Source organism: Aythya ferina (genome assembly GCF_964211825.1).
Source record: "Aythya ferina genome assembly, chromosome: 15".
Taxonomy (NCBI): Eukaryota; Metazoa; Chordata; class Aves; order Anseriformes; family Anatidae; genus Aythya; species Aythya ferina.
The window spans coordinates 12,774,175-12,784,730 of NC_140314.1; positions in this window are offsets into that span (position 1 = coordinate 12,774,175).

Genomic DNA, 10,556 nt, shown 5'->3' on the forward strand with positions numbered 1-10,556 from the left:
CCAACATCACTTATTTGGCTTGGCTCTGAGCAGTGGTGGGTCCCTTTGGAGCCAGAAGAAACTGGCTCTTATCAGACATGGCGCAGCTTCTGGACCCTTCTCACTGAGGCCACCCCTGCAGCCCCTGCTACCAAAACCTTGCCACATAAACCCAATACAGCAGGAAAGAGACTTCTCAGCACCTTTCTCCAAGAGCATTTGAATTCCTGGAACTTGGCTCTTATCTCAGCTTGGGAAGTCCAGGCCATGCTGACCAAAATCCATCTTCGACAAAGGGCAGGAAATGGCCCTGTCAACTGCAAGGAGCGTACAGCAGCAAGAAGAAGCCCACCGCCACCAACGGGGCCTGTCAAACACCCATCGTGAGGTGCCCCTCTGGGAGAAGAAGGGTCCATGCTTCATCCAATGTTGCCTCTTTGGATGGAACTTGGTTACTTTTTCTATGGGTGTCTCATAAAAGATCTAAAATAACTGTCTTCAGAATACAGTTTTATTTCCATTCTGGGAATACTTCCAGCTTGTTGAGTTACAGCATCACCGCAAAGAAAACGCGATTTTACGAGTGTAATTACTGAAGACAGCTATCAGAAGATGGTAACACTTTAACCGTGGAGCTTCTGGGAGCTTTGGGGCAGTGCCCTGGAAGGCACATTCAGAGACTTCTGGCCTGATTCCACACCCTCTGGGTACCATCAGGGCTCAGGGTCAGCCCTTGGAAGTGCTCAAGATTGTTTCAGGCTGCTGCCCAGCACTGGAAGCAGCACAGGGCTCTCTGCCTTGACCTTGACCCTGGGCTGGGGGATGCTGTGGGACAGACACAGAATGGGGTAATGAGCTGGTAGGACTTGGCACAGCAGCACTGGGACAACAGAACTTTTACAGCAAACACTTAAACATTTGTTTCTATTTGCAGTGAGTAATATTAATAAGTTTGAATTCATTTGGCTCTCCATTCTCATCCCCCAAGTGTTTCTGTCTCCTGTTGCTTTTGCTGTTCTTCAGGCTGCCCCTCCTCCACCGCATCTCCTCTTGGCCAGTCACTCGCTATCTTCCAAAGCCCTCCAGCAACCTTTTTGTTTCCGCAGCTGGGCTTATTGCTCTTCTCTTCCTTCCTGTTGCGTACGCACTCCCCTTCCTGCCCCAGTGATGTCCTGGCTTCAAGTTTGCCAGTGTTGGGTTGCAGATTCATTGGACGGGGCCCGGACCTGGCAGCGTGCGTGGTGTATTCCTGGCCAGCTGTCAGTAACGTTACGCGCCTGAGCCCGGAGCAGCTCTTTGAATGCGTTCCCATGCTCGCCTCTTTGGCTCTGCTTGGCCAAGCTTCTTCTGTTACACCCTCAGCCCACTTGCAGAAATCACTTCTATCCTTGCAGTTCTTAAAGCCAGAAATGTAATTGCAAGCATATCAGTGACTTCCTTTTCTCAAGCCAGAACTCCCTAGCAAATCTTTTATTTCACAGGATGCTAAAAAAAAATTATCTTGATTTACAGCAAAAATGAAAAATGTGATTCCCAAACCTATTGTATATGACTACTTGGATTTCCTGCATAGGTCATTTTTTTTCTTCTGACTTTGACCAGAGCTTTAATGCATTGCCACACTTGTCAGTGCAGGGATACGTGAGCATGCACTTCAGGCAGGAAACAGTCTGCAGTGTTTGTGCGGTGCCAGAAGCAGCAGGGTCTCACCTGCAGCTAATACTATTTAGTGATAATGTAATGCCAACAACAGTAATTAAACATGAGTGTAATTTAGCATGAAGACTCTTTTAATTTAACTTTGTCTAACGCCAGAGTGAGAGGAAAGCTATTTCAGCAGCTGTATTATCAGCCTCTGGCTGGTATAAGGCAGGTTGCATTTCCAGCCTCAGGGACATCACCTGTGCCTGAACTCAACCCCTGTCATGCATCCAGAGCCTAGCGACTGGGGTGCCTCTCCTGGAGAGCTCTGCAGAGCAATTCCACCCGCACGGCATCTTGGTTGTGTGCCAGAGACGCCTGTCCTTCGCTGCAGGTTCCCCTGAGACTGGTGGCTGCCAGCACCTGGGCTGGGTGCTTTAATTAATGTATACAAGTCCCTAATGCAACCGGCACGGGGACTGTTCATGTTCTCAGATGCAGGCTGGCAGCTGTGTTGGGCAGGAACTTCCACATGCTCTCTGCTTCTGGTCACATTTTGCACTGTTGTGTGGATTCAGGCAGGAGAAATCCAGAGCTCCCTTTACAAACGTGCGGCCACCAGACAGACAGGACAGGACGTAAGCAATGGCATTACAGCATATAGGTCAGCTGTTGAAACACCAAAAAGCCTGAGAGGCATAGGAATATATGACTACTGCTGTACTTCTTGGCACTGTGGCCAGCCAGAAGAGGATGGTAGCAGAGGGACAAATCACCACCCTGCACTCATCTCCTCACCTGATGGGGTTCTTTACCAAGGGCTGCAGAGATGTTTAATGGCCTGTCCTGCGAGGGATAATTGCTTGCGTTTTGGATGTACCATGTAGGATGCCCCCACACTGATCCACTGCAGCAGTGGGGTAAGGAGTATCAACTAAATAAGGAACAAATTCTTTTTTTCTGAACTAGATTTTAGAGATGTCTGCACCTGTGCTGAGCTGGCTGAGCCTGTGGCTGGTGTCTGTCGCCGCAGGAGGCCGACATTTTGCTCATACTGACTCAGAGAGGCAATTTCTGGGAAGCAGACTGAAACAAAAGTACCTGGGGCTGCAGGCGAAATGGAGCCACATTTTTATGTCGCAATTAACTAAAAGCAGAGAAAGTGCCTATGTCCTGCAGTGATTTCTCCATGCCTCATGGACTCCAAGAGGAGCTGCAATTTCTCCACTTGTCTAAAGGTGTGCCTGTAAATTATTATAAATATATATGTATTATTTGCCCCAAATTGGAAAAAAAAGAAAAAAAAAATGTCAATTAACAATTTAAAAGAATTTTGTCATAAATTGCCCAATTTGAATCTGTTCTGCAATCCCAAACTTTCCATTGCACAACAAGTCATGTGGGAGATTTTTGCCAGCCTAATTCTCACCCTTACCCTTCTAAGTACAAAGATGGTAGTGTTGCAGCTTGATTCTGTTTTCTGTTCTAGTCAAACTGTTTAAGAATGTGCTAACGGTTCATTCTTCTTGCAATTAGAATGACATGCAGCAATCAGATACTTTCCTACACTCCTGCAAAGTTTGCTGCAAAGGGGGGCAATGTAAGCACAGTGCTAGGAAACAAGTTACATATCTGTACAGAAAATCAATGGCAGTTAGCTGGCAAATTCCTTCTGGGATCTAGACCTGTATTTAATGCATGCCATTGCCTATTTGCAGGAAAAGAAAGACATGAGGGAAAGATGTTTCTTTCTTTCTGTTGAGTTCTCAAAGGATATTCTCAAGCATTTCATTTTCCACTTGGTTTTTGTATTAAAAATCCGAGTCTCTAAGGATCTACCTTTAAAGATTGCCTCTGAAGTGTAACAGGAGACACCACGAAATCCTGGCATCGCAAAGCTCAGGGAAATGAGTTTCCATTGTGGATGTGCACAAATCTGCTTTTTGTTGAAGCGGAGCCTGAAAGGTGGCTGACGTTTTTATGGCTTGTGCTTGCAGCGCTCTGAGGCTTGTATTTCCCAAGCAGTGCAGATGCACCACTGCTAGCTCCTTGGAAGCTGCACTGTTTACAGGGCTCAAACTGGCTGGGTGTGTTTAACCCAAGTCGAGTCCCAGCAGATTGTGTTCCAGCCTTCTAATCACCATCCAAACAATATTTTGACGTAGGCTACCACCGAGAAAACATTGCCTGTTTGGGAAGGAAGGGTCAGCAACTTCTCGGTAAAGTAGGGCTTGGTCCAAGGTCAAGGCAGGATGTCAAGTCAGCAGGCCTGGGTCTGAACCAGAGAGGGACACGATCAGGCATGGCCAGAGCTGCAAGCTCACGCAGGGCAGCAGCCCGAGCTTTCAGCAGCTCTGAAGACCCCCAGAAGGCTTCTCACTGCACCCCAGGATCTGCATCTGTGCCATACTGGAGCTAGCCTCGGCCACAGGGCACTGAGCCCCAAGGATGGGATGAGGTGTGCAAGGCCCATGTATAGGGGAGTGACCTGTGGGTCCTGCGGTGCCGTGGGTCCAGGCCAGCTCAGCAGCCACCGCCGGGCTCCTGCAGGGCCCAGGCAGCACCGTGGGACTGAGCTGAGTCATAAGACAAATATAAATCTTATTGACTGAGCAGGCCTGCACTGGCATGCAGGCAAGAAGAGGAAGCATCCACCATGGGGTTAGCCATGGGCAACGTTATATGGTAACGTTATATAACGTTCGTTGCAGGAAGGAGAATTAATTTTGCTGGTGTTGCAGAGAGCAAACCCAGTCCCACACAACTTCTCCTTCAGAGCCCTCGTCTCAGGCTGACTGGAGGGATGCTCCGGCAGACGTCACGGCACTGAGTCACACTACGGAGCGTTTGGAGCTATAATGGTGAAAGAGCTCACTCCTTTCTTCTGTTCTTAAACAGCAGCTTAATTTCCGGAAGAGGTCATAGATTACAAGAGAGGAAATACTGACACAGAAAGCTGCCAAGTGCTTACACTATCCTCCAGCTTGTCTTCTTCACACTCTGTATGAACGTTTCTCAAAGGCGCACTCTCCCATTATGTGCCTTGCCTGTGCTGCTGCTGCCTCAATAACCACACATTCACCATGTCCCTACGTCTATCTGGCAGGGTGAGGGGCAGCAGTGCTCGGGCACAGGCTGCTGCTCCTTCCTGGCCACCCGCAGAGCTCCCAGGTCTCGTGATGCTCAGCCCCTTTCCAGGCAGGGCACTCCGAGAAAAGGGGCTCTGGGCTGTGTCTCCTGTGTCTCCCCCTCTTGCACCTCCTCTCCCGCCTCAAGCCCTGGCGTTGCCCCTGGCTTTGCAAGGTCTGGGAAACGTCTGTTTTATGGCTTTCCTCTCTATAGCTCCTGCCCTCCAGAATCGCTGTCGTTTATCTCCCTGCATCATCAACTCTCCACCCCTTTCAAATTCAATTGAAAGCACATTTTCTCCCTTGCCTGTGGTTCTTAAATTATATACTCAGCTCACTTCAAAATATCAATTCAGAAACTTGGCGAGGTGATTATTAATAACAGCTCTGTTCTCCTCTGGAGGAGAAATAATACTAGAAATATGTGAAATGTGTACACAGTTGTCATTCTCATTCTCCTCTTTTGCCAAACGCTATGTTCTTTACAGGAAATAAAAACAACCCTACACCCAGTATTAAGTGGCTGAGACCGTGTAATCAGCGAGGCACCACGCAGGATGAGGGCTGTATTCCTTCACATGTCCTGAAGCTCAGGGTGTTCACCACCCTCTGCGATGAATTAGTGCTTGGCAGTACGTAGCTCAGCAGCACATATAGGGCTAGACCTTAACAAGCTGCATACGCAGCAATCTGGAGCCCAGCTGGGCATGTGTGGTCTCTCCATTCACTTGTGTACACGATAGATATAAATATGCTTAATTAGTCATGGCAAATTGTGCTTCAGCTGTATGGTTTTTATCCCCGGGGTTCCCATGGAAGGTGGGCCAGGGCTCCCCAGGGACCCAGTGCTGGCAGCACTGAGCTGTGGTCTGGCCTGCAAGCTGGGCTGGAAACTGCTTAGGTACATTTTTTATTTCCTTTCCTCTTTTTTCTTTGTTTAAGTGTGCTTATTAACATGCAGCAGAGTAGTGAAGGCTGTTCCATGGCCCATAACACCACAGCATGTGCGGAGAAGAAGCTCTGGGGTCTGACCCAAAATAAACCCGTGTGTGTGTATGTGTGTGTGTGTAAAAAATCTATGAGTGTCCAGGCACTTTTAACTCCAGGTTAGCTCTGGGAGAGGAGAGGCCCCGGCCTCCCCACTCTGAACCCTCTGGTGTTCAGAGACTCGCAGGATGATGTGCCAGCACAGACCAAAGCTCCGGCCCGGCACTTCAGCCCCCAGGCGCCGCGTGTTACAAGCATCTGTGCCAAGTACCTCAAAATTATACTTTTTTTTTTTTTAATAAAAAGATGTAAATTGAATATTTCATATCAGCAAGAGCGTCCGGAGGACAAAGCCTGGTCACAGCAAGAGCCTTTGGCTCTGTGACGACAGGCAGCACTCGGCTGGCAGATGGAGACCTGCTCCCTACCCGCGTGCTACAAGCACTCCTGCCGCTACTGCTGATCCGCACCGGGCACTCCCCTCCCACACAAATACGTTTTTTAAAGAAGTGGTGCCCATCCATTATTTGTAACACTCCTGTTTCAGCTCCCTAGCATGGCACTGGGGCCATACCACATGTCCACTGCAGCTTTGGGACAGATGGTGGAGGGCACCAGCAGCCACGCAGGATGGTCACCAGCACACCAAATGCTGGGAACCACAGTCCCCTGCTCAGGAAAATGAAGCCCATCGCAGGCTCCTTTGCCATGTCACTTGTTAGAAGCTACATTCACTGTTCCTCTGGACAGGCCTCAGTTTTGATTATCACTGAGTTAACCTGCTTCATGCAAACGACCGTGTTCGTGTTCATTTATTAGCAGAGTAGCATTTTCTCGTGGAAGGCTACGAGGTTATACACAGCAGTACTAAGCCCGAAGATGTGTGAAACAAAGACGTTCTGCTGCTAAAATACTAGTGCACTCCTCGGGTTAGGACTGCACTGAGATGTCCTCAGATTTGGAAAGACAAGCCAACAGCTGAAGGTCTCATGTCCCATAGTATGGGTTTGATGCCACCTCGTGGTAGTTTTATGTCCTGGTTTGAAAGGGGAGGTTTTCACTCTGAGGATGTTTCTCAAGTGCATTCCGTTCCCTATGAAAGAGAAATACAGTTTGGAGAAAGGAAGAAGACATTACAGGCATCCTGCTCTGTCCTTGCCCTTCATTGCAGATTTGCTGCACTGTAACCCAAGGAATTGTTAACAAATGTTAGTACAAACTAAAAATATTCTCCAAACCTGGACTTCAAATTAAACTCACTACTATCGTGCTGAAATTACCTAAAGTACAAGGAAGTGAGCATTAGAGGATACACTGAGATACCCTGACTTAAAACTTTAGCCACTGTTGTCTCACCTAAGGACCTCAGATGAACACTTCCACCCAATTTGCAGCTAGATTTGGAAAAGCTCCCTTGGGGAGCAACTTCCATCTCCAGCCCAGCAGTCGTTATATGGTGTTACAGGTGTAATAAAGAGCTGAGTTACATCACCTTCTTAAAAGCAGGACAAGAGAATTTGAAAGGCTGCTACCACCATTTCAACTGAGGATTGGCTCTTTCAAGAGAAAATTGGTTCCTCTATCCTCTCGGTAATTTAGTCGTACTACAGCAGAGGATGATATTTGCCAGGAGAATTCATAGAGCATTTCAGCCTTTCATGCAGTAAATGGCCTGTGGTTGCTTCTGTTTGCCCTTTGAACTGTGGAAAAGACACTCTTTTGCAACTGACCAAATGCATTCTTCAGATGTTATAACATAAAACTGTCACATTTATCGAGTGAGTGATCATGGTCTATGTAAAAATCATAGCAAAATGACTCCTGGGTGCCCACTTCTTTCCTAGCCTCAGGCATCCTCAGATTTGAAATGGCACCACATCAGCCCCTGCAGAAATGCTAGATCCTGAAGGCAGTAGAGCTGTGATGCTGCTGCAGCAGAGCTAATTACTCTTAGGTTTCCAGTTTGCTAATTAGCTTCCTTGTAAACTGTAATACCACAGGCATTTCATTTTTGGCTCCAGAACTATCTTGGACAGTGCCTGTCTTGGGGGAAGAACTTCTGCAAACCATGGCACTCCACTGTGCAGTGTACACAAGTGCTGTTTTAGTGTAAAGCTTAATGAAATTATGTTGGCAATGGCATGCAACACAACCTTTAGTATTCAGTTGCTTGTCTGCAACAAGCTGAACACATTCTGGATGTCTAAATTAAGTGGCTTGTTAATTTGTTCTTCAGATGGGATGCTGCACTCGTTGTTATCATTTTGTGATAAGACCTATTCGACTGAAACTCTTCATCTCTGCTCTCTCCTTGAAATCTGCATATATGAATCTAATCACAATCCACGTAAACATTATGGTGAAAAAATATACTAGCTCTAAAAAGACTTTCATAATTGACCATATGAAGAGGCTTAAAAGGCTGAAATTCCTGAGAAAGGGGACACTGATGAGCAGCAGCAATACATGTATATCCTCTTAATCCACAAATGGATTTTGAAAAATGCAAGTTGATATATGCCTTATTAACAGGTATATTTCAGCAAACTTACAGGCGATACTTTAAATGTCATGGGAGCTTAAAGACTAATACAGGAAAACCAAATCTAACAAGAGATTCTATGCGTGAAGGAAACCAAGTGGACAGACATTTCTGACAAGCCTGTTCTGCCCAGAAAAGCGACGGGGCCGCCACCGTGGTGGCAGGACTCCTCAACTCCCTCCTGCTTGATCTGCCACAGGCAAACTTCCCAGCGCCTGCAGGAGAAAGGGCTCTTGATGGGCTGTAGGCATCTATGAGAATCTCTTTCCCTGTAAGAAAATTGTCTCCTAGCCCAACAGACCTTGCCTTGGAAATAAAGATGTTTTGCCAAGGGAACGTATTTGCTGGCCATGCACATAATGCTCAGATGCCATGGTCTCAGACCCTTGAATCACTTCATGAGAGGAGTAAACACCTTGGCTGAAGATTGAGCAAGTGTAGCAGCATCTGTTGCCCCCAGAAGAACTGCCTCACATCTTTGTTGAGCTTTGTTTAAATCACAACAATTGAGGCAAATAAAAGGCTTTCACTGTGTTTAGCTTCACTTCCACAGCCAACAGATGTGAAGGGAAGAAAGACGTTCTGCTGTTCAGTGGAGACACGGCAAACAAGGGGAATCCAGCTCAGGCAACAGTGATTAAAACACACATGAATCAGCCTTCCTCTCTTTGGGGAAAGACTCATATCTGTGTCATGCCTTGCTGAGAAGTACAGGAGTGTGAGAGAGGTGCATCCAGCCTTGTCCCCCTCCCATCCCAACCTGGTCCCTCTCCCATCCCAACCTGCCGACTCCAGGCAGGGCTTGCAGACACCACAGGGTTTCAAAGCTCTTGCCAGATGGCCATGTTTAAGCAACATGAATCCCACTGCACACTGGTCTGCCTCTGATCTTGTATGTCAGAGATAAAGCCATCTGGATGTTCTGCCATCGGATTCCAGAGAGGACAAACCAGGACAAAGTTCACCACTGCTGAAAATCTCAACCACAATTATCATTTTCACAGAAAAGACAGAATATTGCTCTGAGTAATATATCTTATTAGAAGTCCTTTGTCTTTGTAAACCTGCTATAAACCCTCTGAAGATAGCCACAGAGAGACTCCCACATTAATTTCACTTGACTTTGTGTCAGGCCCACACAAGGTCGGCATAGTTGTTCCAGTAAATGAGCAATGCCTTTCCAGTAATAAGCACTGGGAGAATGGTATCTTCTGGCTTTTGGCAAGCAGCATCCCTTTAGCTGCAGCTGCTTTGGGGCCAGCTCACCAGTTCGGGTGTCAGAGCACTGCTGCCATGCCCTGCCCCAACCCTTTCCTGCATCTAGTCACGGACTTTGTGTTCCTGCCACCTCACTGCCAGCTCCCAGCTCTGTGTGCCCGCCTGGGTTTCTGTTGTAAGCTGCCCCCTTCCCCGTGGCCTGCCTTCCTCTGCTGCTCCAGTTTCGGGGAGGGATGAGATCTACCTGAGGGCACTCTGCCCCATGACTCACGGAGCATCTCCCGGGGGTATTTTAGCTTTCTGCGCAGAGCGGATTATTCACGTTTTGTTTGCTGACTCAACTTATTTTTAGTTGACAGAAACAGCTGTGAGGGGGAGAAGAAATACGGAACAAAAGCCGACAGCGTGATTAACTCTTTCACTCAAAACACTTCCCAGCTAAAAGGAGCTAAATATTTCATGAGAACTCGATGCCACTCTGCCATGCCCCAGGAACGTGAGGCAGCTCTGTGGATGGAGGTAGTGGATGTGCACGGGGGGAAGCCTTCCACAGCAGCTCCTGCATTCAGGGCTTTATTCACACCCGTGGTCACTGCACGGCTCTGGGGTTGGCACGAGGGGCTCCATCCCGGCACAGCATCATGGAGCCACCCGAAATAAGGCACCGAGCCGCCTCAGCTGGGCTCCCCCAGCCACCAAGCTGGAGCACCGGTGATACCTCAGAGCCCCCCAACCCCTCCCGTGGGAGCATCCAGAATGTTGTGTGATGAAATACGCTCCTAAAACCTCGGGGTGTCCTTAAATAAAACTCAGAGACACTCTACCAAACAGGAAAGTTTATTGAAGCTATGCTGGGCCCTGCGGGCCCCGCCTGGCACCGCCTGAGGGGAGCGGGCTCGCAGGCCGCGCCTGTTGCCATGGCAACGGCCGCCCCGCACACGGCGGGCAGGGTGGGGGGGATGTTGGGGGGGGGGGGGGGGGGGGTCCTTGCTCTCCGCACGCATGCGCCGCAGCCGCCGTGCCCGCGAGGTGCTCGAACCGCCAACTGCCCCGATTCGAAT